Below are 15,014 nucleotides of genomic sequence, written 5' to 3'. Positions count from 1 at the left end.
CCCTGCTGTGGAGTTTAAGTTTCGCGAGGGAACGACCCGAATTCTTGGTCTTTCCCACCACATTTGCTGGGATAATGTACTCACAGCGCTGGCTCCAGGGATAAGACAGCATAAGGGCTTTTCCAAGCCAGAAATGAAGCATCTGGTCTTTCTCCAGATGAGAAAGATCTCCAGGTCTTTATCCAGATGCATTGGGTCTTTATGTTTTCTTGTAGGTATGTCTCTGGGATTACAAAAGATGTAATCTCCGGCATCTCAAGGAAGAGAGGCTTTTCCCCAATTCCCCCAAAAGTGATCTGTGGGCTAAGGGCAGCCCCAAAGCCACACACCCAAAAAGCCGGTGGCGGGAGGGGCGGGGATGAAGTTCTAAACCATACTGTTCAACATGAGCACAAATGTGGGCCACACATGTCGTTTAAAATTCTCCGTCACTTTCATGAAAGGGAGAACAGGTGAAGGTAATTTTTTAAATGTCTGCGTTTAAGCCATTATATTAAAAACATTATCATCTCAACATGTGATCGATATAAAAATCATGAACGCGCTGTTTCGTACTCGGTGGGGCCCAGACACTCCAAATCTACGGAGAGCGTGTGTCTGTTACTTTTCCACGTCAGGGCTTCCTGGCCACCGTGGCAAGCGGCTTCCCCATTGGACCGCTAAGATCTGAATCCGGGGCAGGATTTTGCAACGTCGGCACTATGCTGGTGTTTTGTGCCAGATAATTCTTTGTTAGGGGGCTGTCCTGTGAGACGGATTCCTGCCTCCTACCCCAATACATACATGCCTGTCACACGCTCTGAATGCTGACAACCAAAAATGTCTCCAGTCATTGCAAAATGTCCCCTGGTGGGCAAAATTTCTTCCACTGAGAACCGTGCTCTGTTTCTGGCTGAACAGTCACCCCACTTCCTTGTGGCCGAATCACCCCCACTTTGTTGGTGAGGCCGAGGTGGGGAGGAGTCTCTTGGTTGGAACTGGAGCCCTCCCTGCCCCAGCCCCCATCATGTACCGGATCCCTGGTGGCCATTGGTTTTCATTACTGGTCTGTGATGGGCACTGGGGAGGGCACCTGTCGGGATGAGCACTGGGTGTTGTATGGAAACCAATTTGACAGTAAATTGTATTTAATGTAAAAAAAAAAAAAAAAAAAAAAAAAGAGCCAGGACCTCTGGGACACCTGGGTGGCTCAGTCAGTTAAGCATCTGACTCTTGGTTTGGGCTCAGGTCATGATGCGATGACCATACAGAACCTGCTTGGGATTTTCTCTCTCTCTCTGCCTCTCCCTCACTTGCACTGTCTCTGTCTCTCTCAAAAATAAATAAATTAAAAAAGTGTTTTGTAAAGAGCCAGGACCCCTGATGACTTTTCTAGATGGATACGAAGGCCATCTGTTAGCCTGAAAAATCCCAGAACCAAGTTTTGCCGCAGTTGTGGGTAGAATCATCCTTAGCTGCTCGTCTATGAGTTTGTCATGGAGCCCATCACCAGTATTTCCAGAAACATAATCAGCGTCTTCAGAGAAACAAATGTGTTCGAACCAGAAATTGCCCCTGGAATGAATTTGGAGCAGGCTGCCCCTGGCTGTTGACAAAGCCACGTGACATCCTGCACTCAAACTCAGTCCCCAGGGCCCCGATTCAGCCAGTGGTTCGGGGTCTGGCGGGGTCGGCGATGCTCGCAGAGCTGGTCTGTCACAGCGTGGGGTTCCACGGAGAGGACACGGGGCAGGGACGTGTAGTCAGTGTCTCCCCTGCAGCAGGTGTGTGCAGGGCTAGACTGGGATGGCCCTGAGTTCCGCAAAGGACTGGAGACTCCGACATCCACGCCGCGTGCACGCCGACGAGCCAGCCTGCGCAGTTTGCGGGCAGAAGACGCGGCTCCTGGCCAGGGACGTAGGGCATCCAGGGAGTTCGTGCCTTCCCGCACCAGATGCCTGAGCGCCTCTCCCCACAGGGTCATGCCACGGGCCATGCCGGGATACCTGCATACATAGGCTGTAAGGAGCCCTGGGCTTAGGGGACCTGAGTCCTTTATAAAAGGCACATTATGGGCTGAACGTTGGTGTCCCCCCCAAATTCATACGTTGAACCCTTCATCCCCCCACCATGTGATGGCGTGAGGAGGTAGCACCTTCGGGGGTGATTAGGTTTGGATGAGGTCGTGAGGGTCGGGCCCCTGTGGTGGGATTGGTGTTCTCGGGAACAGAGGAAGCCACGAGAGGTCGCTCATAGACGGCGGCGTGAGGTCACAGCAAGAGGGCAGCTGTTGGCAAGCCAGGAGGAGGGCTGGGCCGCAGAGCCGGTCTGTGCTGGCACCTTGATGGGGGACGTCCAGCTTCCGGAACCGTGAGGGACAGAGTCTCCTGCATGAGCCGCCCAGTCTGTGGGGTTCTGTCCGAGCAGGGCCAGGCAGACAGGGGCACAAAGCCCGCTCGCCTCCCCCGCCCCGGAGAGAGACGGCGTCCCTGTTCTGTTTTGCCACAAGCATGCCCGCCTCCTGCTCGACAAGGGAGCACCAGGGCTGTTCGCGAGACGAACATCCGTGACAAGACCATTCAGACAACGGCAGCCGAGGCTTTGTAGGGTGCTGGAAGTTCAAGGGTGCCGTGGGGAGTTTCTTCCGAAATGTTCTTGCTTTGCCTTTCCGGGCTCCACGGTCTTGGGCAGCTCACACGTTCCGTCCGCCTCCAGGTCTCCTTCAGAAAGTGGGGACAGTCACGGTGCGTGATTCAAAAGGCCGTTGTAAGGACTACCAGGTTTTATTAATCCAGTGAAGACTTGACCTAGTGGCCAACACGTGGAAAGGACTGGACTCTGACCCCGGTTGGCTCGGGCAGTCCCCTCGATAGCCCCGTGCGGTCGGTCAGGGGCTACAGACAGAGCGCCTACAGGTATAATGTGTGTGGTGTGCAGAGTATGGCTTAAGAAAATCAGAATTTCCACCTATTTCAAGTGTGCAGCCCAACGATATTTAAGTAAACTTACTGGGTTGGGCAACCATCACTGTGACCCAGTTTTAGAATATTTTTGTCACCCATTTACCGTTAATCCCATTCCCACCCGTAGCCCTGGGCAACCGCTAATCTACTTTCTGTCTCTACAGATTTGCCTTTTTTTGGACATTTCACATAAATGGAATCCTACAATATGTGGTCTCTTATTAAAACAGTTCGGTGATCATTTCTTACACATCTCTTGACACATCTAGGTATAGCCGCACGTACAGAGACAATTTTTTAAAAGATGGGATCATGTCAAACGTTTTTTAGCCGCAGTTTTTTAACTGGCAAAGCTACACACACACACACACACACACACACACACACACACACACACACCTGCCAGCCAGCCTTCCTCCACGATGGTGTGATCGCACACGTAGCTCGAACACACAGATAAGGATCGAACACACAGAACACGTAGCATTCACACCGTTGTGCCTGCCCCCTTCTCGCGCCCTGCGATGCCGCCCGAGAGCCCCGGCTGGTGGGGGTTCGGGAACGGAGGCACCACAGGAGCCGAGGGGTCCGGTGTGCTGTGTGCTCAGCGTGTGGGTTTGCAGGCGTCAGACTGTGAGTGCGGGAGGCCGTGGGACATCCACGAGCGTCTGTGCGGGTTTCCTTGGCGGGGGAGGAAGACCAGTGTCCCGAGCGGGTCAGGGATTTGCTGTCGGGCAATAGCGGAGGAGACTGCAAGCTGTAGACAAGCCCCCCCGGCTCCCCGCACCCACGGAGTGCTTTTGCCCACATTTGTGCACACGTCAGCACCTCCGGCATAAGGCCGTGTCCTGTAGCCGAGGGCAGGGCATAGGACGCTCTGCAGAGGCATCTTGCTCATGGTTCTCGAGGTGGCGGTCTCTTAACGGTGTGGTTGAATCACACGCTGGTGTCTAGGTCCCCTTCTGGTAAGAATGACAGGTGATGATGAGGCACACGGGGGGCGGGGCGGGGCTGGAGAAGGCCCGGGGTGAGGGACGCTCTGGATGGAGCGGCGTCTGAAAAGGACACATCTGGGCCACTTGGCAGGGAGATGACAACTGTCAGTGCCCACTGTAACCCTGTCCCCCCACTTGCACCACGCTGTCCGCGTACCCCCTCATCCTTAGGACGAGACACTGGGGCACCCCACCCTGTGCCTCCTGAGTAACCCCCACCCCGGCCTGCTGCCCTCCTGTGCCTTCCCCGGGGGCTCCTGGGGTCACAGGTGGCGAGGCCCTGCCCACAACAGGCTGGCAATGCCGAGATTCCGGGCATCGTTAGCCAAAGTCCCTTTACTGGATTTCCAGGGCCGACCTCCAGGGCCCGGCCCGGCTGCTGGCCCTGGTGCACAGCTAAAGGGGATGCGAGTGGGCGGCCAGCTGCCCAGCTCTCCCGGTGACGAGTGCCTGTGATGGCTCCTGTACGTGCAGGACGACCCTGCTGGGGCAGAGGCCTCGGTTTCCCATGGGCGCTGCTCCTGGGGCCCGAAACGTCCTCTCTCTTGCATGTGCTGTTGGTTCCATGAGCTGAGTCCATGGGGAGCTGGGCTCTTAGCAGCAGCCCGAAGTCGTTGGTCTGTGAGGCCCTGGGGTGGTGCCCCTCGCCCAGGGGAACGTGGGCAGGGTTTCCGTGGGGGGAAGGGTGCTCCCCACCGTGCTCCTCGCACCCAAGGGCTCTGGGAGAAGCATCTTCAGCCCCAAGAGCCACTGGGTTCTGGGTGAAAGCAAACCAAGGGCTGCAAGGAAGTTTCTGGAACGCAGGGGCCCTTGCTGCCCACGTCCCCAGTGTGGGTCAGGTGCACGCCCACTGCCGGCTTCTTCCTCCAGCTCCGGTTCTGTCCGCTGCAAAACCGTGAGACAGAGTTTTAACACACTTGTGCAGGCAGAGCGGGTGGCATGGTGTGTTCATGGTAGCGTCTCCTGCATCCAGGGCAGACCCAGGGCCCCCCAGGGGACATGGGGCGACATTCGGAGACCTTTGGGATGGTAGTGACTCAGACAGAGGGGCTACTGGAGTCTGGTGGCTGAAGTCCAAGGGTGCTGCCAAGGGTCCAGATCCCAAAGAATCATCCGGGCCCCGATGTCGATGGCCCCGGACCATCCAGGACCTTTGGGTTTTACCATCAGAATTTGGTTTTCTTCTAAGAGAAGCAGGATGCTGCAGGATACCCTCATTTGGATTTCAAGGAGCTCTCTCCGGCAACACTGGGTCAACGCTATGATAAGTTCATTTTACAGATAAGGAGGCTGAGGCCCAGAGAGGTCAAGCGACTTGCCCAAGGCCACACAGCCAGAAGACGGAAGATCCAAGATTGCAACCCAGGTCTGCCTGATCCCCGGCCCGGCGCACACGGTCTGAGGCATGTCTCCCAGCCAGATGTGAAGATTTGCCTCAAGCTGCACGGTGCAATATGGCCTCTGCGTACCATGTGTGGCTATTTAAGTTGGTTAAATCGAGTAAAGTGGAATTTGCAGCTGCCCAGTTGGGCGGTTGACACGTGGCCAGCGTCTCCTGCTGGACGGCACCCATACAGGACGTTCCCAACGTCACAGAAAGCTCTACAACCGACCCGGAGCCTTCGACTGGTAGGAGCCGTGCCGTGCGCTCACTCCTACGAGGGCGTGATGGACAGAAATAGATGCCCGGGACTGGCCGGCGGAGGTCAGGTGGCTCCGAGCCTCTGTCTGACGCTGCAAAGAAGAGCCTGTTCTAATAAAAGACGTTTGCAAAAGACAAGGTCGTTTATTTGCGAGTTAGATTTTAGTGGAGTCCAGGGAGGCTCCGTCCGCATTTGCCTAACGAGCCACAGGGGTTTCAAAGCGCCAGGAATCCTGCAGCTGGGAGGGAGTGGCCTTTGCACTGATGAGACGTTTCTGGCCAGCTCCGTGAAGCGTGGGGGACAGAAGTCCGGGTCGGAGCCACGTGGCTGGCTCGCCTCGGGAGGGTTGGGTCTGGGTAGCAGCTCTCCCGTGCTGGCTTCCTCTGCCGGGTACGAAACGTCCTCTCCCTCTGGCCGCTCTGCTGAAATCAGTCTGAAAACAGGGGTTTGGTCTCAGGCAGCACTGAAGCCTGCCCAGTGGTCCATCATGACTTCCTCAAGGGTGATGTGCTTGTTGAGTGACTCAGACTCTCAAATTGGCTTCGTAAGTCAGGGGAGAAACTGTCTCGTGCACGGAGGTTCGGGGGCAGATGCCGGTCTCTGCATCTAAAGCTCTGTCTCGGCTTGTGCAGGTGTCATTCTGAGCCCCCATATGGCGGGCCCCGGAGCCCGGAGGTCCTCAGCCTCCCAGGTTCAAGCGCAGCGGAGATCAGCTGCTACCTCGGCTCGGTCAAAAATCCAACGACTTCCTGTCACTGAGGTCGAGACCTACCCAAGCACAGGGACCGAGCGTGTGGATCAGCGGAGGCTCCCCTGAGAATATTTTTGAAACTCTTGCCGAAAATGAAACGAGTAGATGTCGGGGCAGCAAAAATAACGGACGTCCCCGGTGTGTGAGCTGGAACCTAGGTTACTCCTGTTTGCTCCCTCTTCCTCCCATGAAGCGCTGCCCTTAGAGGATTAATAATGTCGGGCAGTGTCAGCCCATGACCGTCGTGCCTTTTTAGTGGTGCCTCATCGTGTCCTCTTGCTGGGATGCGGTGGAAAGATGCGGTGTGTGCCCACGGGTGATGCCCGGCACGGCTCTGCCCCTCGTATCCGAGACCATGATTTTCGTTCACAGACAACGTCACCCAAACTGAATTAAGCCGAAAAGGGAAATTGTTGGCTCCTGTATCCAAACAGGAAGGGATTCCTGGCTTCAGGAGTGGCTGGATCCAGGGGCTCAGCATTTTTACGTCTCTGTCTCTTGGCTCGGTATCCTTTGTGCCGGCTGAATTCTCGGACAAGTTGTTCTAGGTCAGGATGGCTGCAAATGGCTGCAAAACCCTGTTTTCACATGTAGAATTTCAGCAGAAATGAGCAAATGCCTTTGGCCCAGCCTGAAAAGCTCCTGAGATCCCCTCTGTCTGCACTAGCTTAGCTCATGTGCTCAACCCTGCAGCCAGGAGCTGGGACCAGAAGGATGTAAGGCTCTGCTTGGATTAGGACATGGTCACATGACCCTCCTCTTGAGGCTGGAGGTGGGGGCTTCATCCAAACCTCCAGATGGACCAGCAGGAGGGGATCATCCCCTAATGAAACAGGGGCTGAGGACAAAGACAGGTGCCTAGAGAGGGTTCCCTCCCCTCCCATCCCCTTACTCCTCGCCATCCAACCTTTCCGTGCCCCGGGACCGTCCTTCCATTTCTTAATTTGGCCAGGGTTATAAAAAAGGGCCTTTCCAGCCCGGCCCAGGGGTGGTTTTGCCTCCTTAATTTTTCTTGGTGACATCAGCCAAAGCACTGACCTGCCCTGACGGAGCCAGAGAACAAGAGGGGGCAGTGGAGTCTGAATTCTCTGGAATCTTCCTCCAGGCCTGGGGGCTCGAAGAGAAGCCGTGTGGCCCTCCTGTCATCACGGGACTGCTCCGCGCCTCGGGTCCCGCATCCCAGGATTTTCGGGTCCCAGGTGACATCACCATCTGCCCAACCCTCCACAGATTCCCCGTTTGCTAAGAGGATAGAGACTAAATTAAACCTTCTTGGCACACACGGGTCCACACGTGTGATGGGAACTGTGTCCGAGGCAGGTGCAGTGCTTAGCTGGACCACGGCGATCTCTTCACGGTGCGGACAAATATCAGAACGTCAAGGCATCCGTCTCAAACACCTAGGACTTGGATGCGGCCAAAATGCCTCAGTAGCGTCTCAAAGAAAATCAAAGAAGGCTTCTTCCTTCAGGGAACACTATGTTAGTCCTAATGCGCCAAGGTGACAAACATTCAGCTCTGCTCTTAAAATCACACGAGTTAGGGGCTCCTGGGGGCTCAGTTGGTTAAGCCGCCGACTCTTGATTTCGGCTCAGGTCATGATCTCTCAGTCCATGGGTTCGAGCCCTGCGTCGGGCCCTGTGCTGACAGCTCAGAGCCTGGAGCCTGCTTCGGATTGTGTCTCCCTCTCTCTCTCTGCCCCTCCCCTGCGCTCTCTCTCTCTCTCTCTCTCTCTCAAATAAACATTAAAAAATCTAAAATCACACGAGTTATCGTGCTTGAGTACGTGAGAGCAACTTCTCAAAAGACAAGGAAAGGAATCGAGTGTACTAAGTCTCCTGCCTGTGAGCGCCTTGGAACGCAGACCTCACGGAGGGCGGGCGGACCGTGTCATCTCAGACCTCAGGAAGTGTCTTTATAGCCATTGTTCTTTTTAATTCAAAAGTGGAAGAGTTAAGGTAACTTTTCACCGATTACGTTGGCAAAGATCATCAAAAAACAGAAAAGAGGAGCGTTTCTGGAGCCAGACAACTGCTTTCACATGCAAATCCGAGTGCTACTGGCTGTGTGACCTTGGGCAAGCGGCTCAGCCTCTCTGCGTCCCAGTCTCCTCGCCTGTAAGGTGGCTTGTGTGGGGACAAAAGCACATGTGCGTTCAGAGCAGAATCTGGCATACAGAAGGCACTTAATACGTGCTAGCTCTTCTCATCGGCTCTCTCCTCCTGGGACCTTCTTCCCCCGGGTGTCCAGGGTTTCCACCTTCCGCCAGGCAGGACTCTGTCTGAACGTCACCTCCCGGGAGGTCTTCCTGTGCGTGTTCTCCATCCTTAGCGGGTCCTTAGGTCATCATGCTCTCGGTGTGTGTCACCTGCGGTTAGTTCTTTGTTTGCTTGTTCTCATCTGTGGCCATAATGTGTGCACGAAATGTAACTTCCTGAGAGGGGTCTCTTGCCTCCCTCTTCCCGTGTCCAGCACCTGCGAACGTGCCTGGAGCAGAGCAGGGGCACGGGAGGAGTGCGGGGTCCCCTTCGCTCCCTGAGCCCGAGTGCCCTGGCCAGTGTCACGGCCTGGCCCCCCGGTGTCTCTTCCCGGCCTCCCTTCCCAGCCTCCCATCCTAGCCTCCTTCCCCAACCTCCCTTCTTGGCCTCCCTTCCCAGCCTCTTCTCCTGGCTTCCCTTCCTACCCTCCCCCTCTGGCCTCCTTTCCAAGCCTCCCCTCTCTGTCTCCCTTCCCAGCTTCCTTTTCTGGCCTCCCCTCCCAACCTCCCTTCCCAATTTCCCTTCCCAGCCTCCCCTCCTGGCCTCCTTCTCCACCTCCCCGCCCGGCCTCCCCCACCCCGGCCAGGCCTGGCCCAGCACAGCCACCTGCACGGGGACAGGATTCCCGAGCCAAGACTGTGTGCCGTTTCCATGTCTTGGCAGCTCTCCGTCCTGTCGGCTGGGTGAAGTGCGGTTTATCGCTGCACGGATTTCTGCGGCCGTGGGAATCCCGTTTGGCAACCACAGCAAGGGGCAGGAAGGGGAAGGAAGGGAGGTGTGCAGGCCTCGCCTCAGAAATGCTGGCCAGCGCCAGCCCCTGCCGGTCCCCTCTCCTCGTCTTCCTGAAATGTGCCGCTTCGGGCGGTGGCGGGGAGGGGCGACTGCGCCCCGATGCCAGATGGGCGGCAAGGTGTGTGGGAGAGCAGACACGGGGAAAGGAGAGGGGCCCTAATCCCCAAGGCTGGGTGCAGGCAACACCTCCACTCCAGGAAGAGAGGCGCTCCATGGAGGCTTCCGGAAACCGCTGCGCCCTTCCTAAACCTGGAAGCAGGGCTCCCCCAGTCTTCCCCTCACAGCCCTTCAGCCGCCTCTCGGCTGCCTGGGGATGAGACCCAAAAGGATAAGACGGGGCTGCCGGGAGTGGAGACAAGACAGGACGGAACACGGAAGTCCCCGAGAGTTCCAGGCAGGTGCGGCGGCACCCGAGCTCTCCCCAGAATAACTCGGGCCGCTGTGCTGTGTGACCGATGACCCCGGCATTCACCTGTTGAAGGAGTGACCCTTATTCTCGCTCACGCGTTTACAGGTCATCTGGTGGTCTGCGGGCTCAGCTGGGCGGCCCCTCCCTGCGGGGGTGGGGGGGCTAGCATGGGCCCCATGGGGCTCGTTCCAGGGTGAGTCTGAGGTAGCAGCTACTTCTGGGGAAGCGCCTCGTGGCAAAGTGCGCAAAGACTGCCCGAAACACGCGGCAGCTCTAAGGCCTGGGCTGGGACCGGTCGGCTGTCACTTCTGTTCACATGCTCCTGGCCAAAGCCAGTCACGTGGCCGGGTCCACCATCAGCGGGAAGGGGGAATCCACGCACAGTAGGAAAGAGGGAAGAATCAAGACCGAACAGCCTCATCACCACCGAGCCGGTGGGTATCGGGGTTGAGAGCAGAGCTCCGGGGTCTGCCTGGCTCACGGACTACCTGCTGTGTGATGTTGGGCGAGTTACATCGCCTCTCTGTGCCTTCCTTTCCTCACTTGCAGTATGGGTATGATTAAGAAGACAGAGTAGCTCCCTCGTGTGTCCACAGCAAGGCTTCAGTGAGATCATCCACGTGAGCCTGCACTGAGTGAGCTTAGTGAAAGAGCTTAGCATAAGCGCTCAGCAAATGCTGGCCACAGAGCAAATGCTGTGACAGAGCACGCAATTACCAGTGAAAGCCCACCTCCTTGTGTGCACCTGTGTGTTTTCCTGTATGTGTGTGCACCTGTGTGTGTTCCTGTGCGTGTGTGCACCTGTGCATGTACCTGTGTGTGTTCCTGTGTGTGCATGCACCTGTGTGCGTTCCTGTGTGTGTGTGTGTACCTGTGCATGTGTGCACCTGGGTGTGTTCCTGGGTGTGACTGCACCTATGTGTGCACCTGTGTGTTTTCCTTTACATGCATGTACCTGTGTGTGTTCCTGTGTGTGTGTGCACCTGTGTGTTCCTGTGTGTGTGTGCACCTGTGTGTTTCTGTGTGTGTGTGTGTGTGTGTGTGTGTGCACCTGTGCATGTGTGCACCTGTGCGTGCGTGCACCTGGGTGTGTTCCTGGGTGTGCATGCACCTATGTGTGCACCTGTGCGTGTGTGCACCTGTGTGTGTACCTGTGTGTTCCTGTGCGTGTGTGCACCTGTGTGTGTTCCTGTGTGTGTGTGCACCTGTGCGTGTACCTGTGTGTGTTCCTGTACGTGCGTGTACCTGTGTGTGTTCCTGTGCGTGTGTGCACCTGTGCATGCACCTGTGTGTTTTCCTGTACGTGCGTGTACCTGTGTGTGTTCCTGTGCGTGCATGCACCTGTGTGTGTTCCTGTGCGTGTGTGCACCTGTGTGTGTGTGCATCTGTGTGGCACCTATGTGTGTTCCTGTGCATGCGTGCACCTGTGCATGTGTGCATCTGTGTGTGCATGTACCTGCGTGTGCACCTGTGCATATGTGCACCTGCGTGTATGCCTGTGTGTGCAAGCACCTATGTGTGCACCTGTGCGTGTGTGCACCTGTGTGTGTGCCTGTGTGCAGTGGGGGGTGGGGGGAGCTGGCAGCCCTGAGTGGCCGCTGGAGTAGGGAGTGTGTGGTGAGCCCCATACCCGAGCACCAGGTACTATTTTAGGCACTAGGGATACGACCCTGAACAAAACAGTCAGCAAATTTTGTCATCCTAGAGTTTGTGTTCTAGAGAGAGAGGACAAGTAATAACCACAATAAATAGGTAAAACATATGGTGTAAGGGAGGGCAATAAATGATAAAAGAGAAAAATAAAGCAAGGAAGGGGCTTGGGGGAGTTGCAATCCTAAGTACAAATGTCAGAGAAACGGGGTGTGTGCGTCTGGGAAGTTTGCGTCTGAGTAAGGCAGCGCCTCTCCACTCAGCGCTGCTGACGCTTGGGGTCTGCTGATCCTTTGTTGGGGGCCATCCTGTGCGGTGCGGGATGTCGAGCAGCACCGCTGGCTTCAACCACTAGAGGCCAAGTGCACACCTTCTGGGTGTGCCGGGACAAGCCCTCCCCTGGTTGTGACAACCAGAAAGATCCCCAGGGACCGTCGGATGTCCCCTGGGGGTCCCACTGGCCCCTAGCTGAGAACCACTAGGCTGATGGGGTGTGGAAGGGCCAGCCGGGGCACAGGAAACAAACGAAGATGCATGGACAATGCGTGGGACGGATGGCAGGGGTGCATCAGGGAAGGGCCTGTACCCCTCTAAGGATTTGTCCAGAGTTAAAAGGGTTCTGTGATTCACACTCAGTTGTACGCGTGAGCCCCACATGAAGACAGTAACTTCCAAGTGGAGAAGAGCTCTCTGTGTTGGAAATGCCTGCTGGTCTCTTCAGATCCCTCTAACCTCTCCTCCTGCTCCGGGAGGCCAGTCTCTGTGGGGTCTGTACCAGGCCCCCGGTTCCCCGCGCACTGGGGCAGAGGGAGGCTCCAGCAGACAGGGGCGGAGCGGGGAGAGCGGTCTGTACTCTCATCCCTCTGGGCCCCTTCCAGCAAGCTTACAGGCTGACCACGGCGGCCTCGTCCACCAAGGTCCCCGCTCCCGGACGCAGGCGCCTCTGATGGGGCAGTGCCCACGCTGTGCTCTGACACCTGCTCCTCCCCTGGCCTTTCCGGTGGTGGCCACATGCACCAGTGTCCTGGGGCTGCCGTGACAAATGACCACGGCTGGGGTGCCGAAAGCAATACTGTTCTCCCACAGTCCTGGAGGCCGGAAGGCTGAAAGCAGGGTGTGGTCAGGGCCCCGCTCCCTCTGAGGTGCCCGGGGGTCTGGGTCTCCCGGCTCCCGGTGGCTGTGGTCCTAGCTGCTCCTCGGCTCATGGCCTCATCTCTCCGCGTCTCCCTGTGTCCCCACATCACCCCCGAGTGCTTGCGTCCACAGACTCCAGTCCTCCGTGGCCCACGCCCCAAGCTGGTAATGACCTCATTTCAGATGACATCTGCAGAGACCCTATTTCCAAACCGGGTTCATTCTGAGGTCCCGAGTGGGCGCGGATTTTGGAGGGTGCTCCTGAACCCCCTCCATCCCTGTATCTCGCCTGATGCACCATCACCTGCGGGTCTCCTGGAGTCCTGTCTACACCTTTGTAAGGAGTCCCCTTGTCATGCTGTCCTCTGGGCTGCATGTAGCATCCGTTCCCTGCCCGGGTTTGGACCCATCCAGCCCATGCAGGCAGGTTCACTGGGGATGGGCCAAGAGACCAAGGGCCGGGCCGCTCGTGAAGAGTATGTAGACGTGATCCCTCTCAGGCTCACTGGCCGGTGGCCTCTCAGCCCCTTCCTGTCCCTGCCCACCCGCCAGCAGGAACGGAGATGACCCAAGACCCACAGGGCACGAAGGGTGACTTCCAAGGCTGCAATCTTGGGATGCCGCCCGCGAAGGCAACACAGTCAAAGCCGTCTGCCGAATCCTGCAGCCTCCGTGCTCGCAGACCCTAGCCTTCACGCCACCACCCCACCGCGGCCAAGCCACAACCTCGGCGAGCCCCCGCTTTCTCATCTACAAAATGGGATCACGACTGCTGCCCGTAGCTCCAGAAGGGACCCACGTGAGGAAAGCACGTCGCAGATGTAAAACAAGGCATAGCTACTGCACAAGACCGTGCAGTATTTTATGTGAACACAGCAAAGTACACACGTATACTCAGGGAATGTACTCCCTTACACGTATAGGGAATGTAAATCTGATTTTTTTGTATCTGTGCTTAATTTCTGTTTCCAGCCCCCAGGCTCCTAAGCGGAAAAAAAAAAACCCACAACACTATGCCAGGAGTTTGATTTCTAAACATATTAAGTTTGAGATGCTAATTAGAGATCCAAATGGAGATGTTGAATAAGCCATTGGGTTCTGCAGGCAGGATGCTGGGAGTCATTAGCACCTAGGTGGTTTAACTACATTATTACAGTAATGAAAGGAAGGTGTTCTAGACTGGATGTCTGGGTCCCCCCACTCCAGTTCCTAGGTTGAGACCCTAACCCGCAATGTGATGGTATGACAACGTGGGACTTTAGGGAGGGGACTGAGTCATGACAGTGGAGCCCTCGTGGATGGAATTCGTGACCTTACACGAGAGACCCCGGAGCCCTCTCTCACCCCTTCCGCCAGGTGAGCACACGGCGATGAGACAGAATGGATTCTCACCAGACACATCCTCTGGGGCTTCCAGCCTCCAGAAGCGTGAGAAGCTGTGTCTGTTCTTGACCCCCAGCCCGTGGTATTCCCTTACCGCAGCCCGAATGGACCAAGACAGGAGATAGAAGATGCCGTGGAAACGGAAGAAGGCCAATCGCACTATTTGAAGGAGTGAGTCTCCATGCGTGGTCCCCAGATTTGGAACGTCAGCATCACCCAGGACCTTGAAAGAGACGCAGAGGTGGGGGCCCCACCGGGATGTGAGACTCTGGGGGTGGGTCCAACAGTCTGTGTGTTGACCCACCCTCTTGACGCTCAAGTTTGAGAACCTGCTTGGCTACTTTCTCAGACAACAGTCGCGTTGGACGCCAATGTGACCAGCAGATGACTTTACTCTCCCCGTGGAAAGTGGTCCCCAAGTGGCTCCCAACGGAAAGGTGGCGTCACCGGGAAGTTGCCAAGGCCCAAATGACAACAGAAGATGCCAACTGACCATGTGCTGCTCAACCAGACCCATGCTGGCCCCTCCGGGTGCCAAGAGCAGACATCAGTGGCCGGTTCAGTGGCCATGATGTGTTCAAACTGGATACTTTAAAGGTCAGAGTGAGCAGAGGCCAGCGGGCAGCTTTCTCAGCGGGAGGCCCATCCACCATGAAAGATGAAAAAGAGTGTCAAACGAAGCCAAGGGACTGAAAAGATTCCTTTGGGTTTTCGGTTCCTTTTTTTTTTTTTTTTTTGGCAGCTAAGCTGGCTCATTTTGCGATATTGTGGTTCTCACTTGTAGCCACTTAGGAGATGATGAATGCATCCCGAGACTTCCCCAGACATTTATGCCACCTGCAGGATTAGCAGTGACAATGGCTCTATCATGCACCGCGACTCGACACCCTTGGCGTTCCTCTTAATTATTTATATATTCTGGAGCAGCCGCGTTCCCTCCCACCAGAGCTCAGGAAGGTAATAAATGAGGAAAGTCAATGGTCTGTAAATTACAACATTGATTAAAGAAGTGATTACTGATATAACTCTTGCTTGGCTATTATGCTAATGGCTGCCC

General features: G+C 56.2%; 1 protein-coding gene across 1 annotated transcript in view; it reads left to right on the top strand.

Annotated features, from left to right (window-relative positions):
• TMEM132C (transmembrane protein 132C) overlaps positions 1-15,014 on the top strand; it is a gene marked incomplete at its 5' end in the record, with an annotated part of 203,304 nt that overhangs the window by 175,671 nt on the left and 12,619 nt on the right. The window lies entirely within an intron of this gene.

This window comes from Panthera leo, chromosome D3 (genome assembly GCF_018350215.1).
Source record: "Panthera leo isolate Ple1 chromosome D3, P.leo_Ple1_pat1.1, whole genome shotgun sequence".
NCBI classification, from domain to species: domain Eukaryota; kingdom Metazoa; phylum Chordata; class Mammalia; order Carnivora; family Felidae; genus Panthera; species Panthera leo.
The sequence above is the reverse complement of the archived record's forward strand: the minus strand, read 5'-3'. Positions and strand labels throughout refer to the sequence as shown.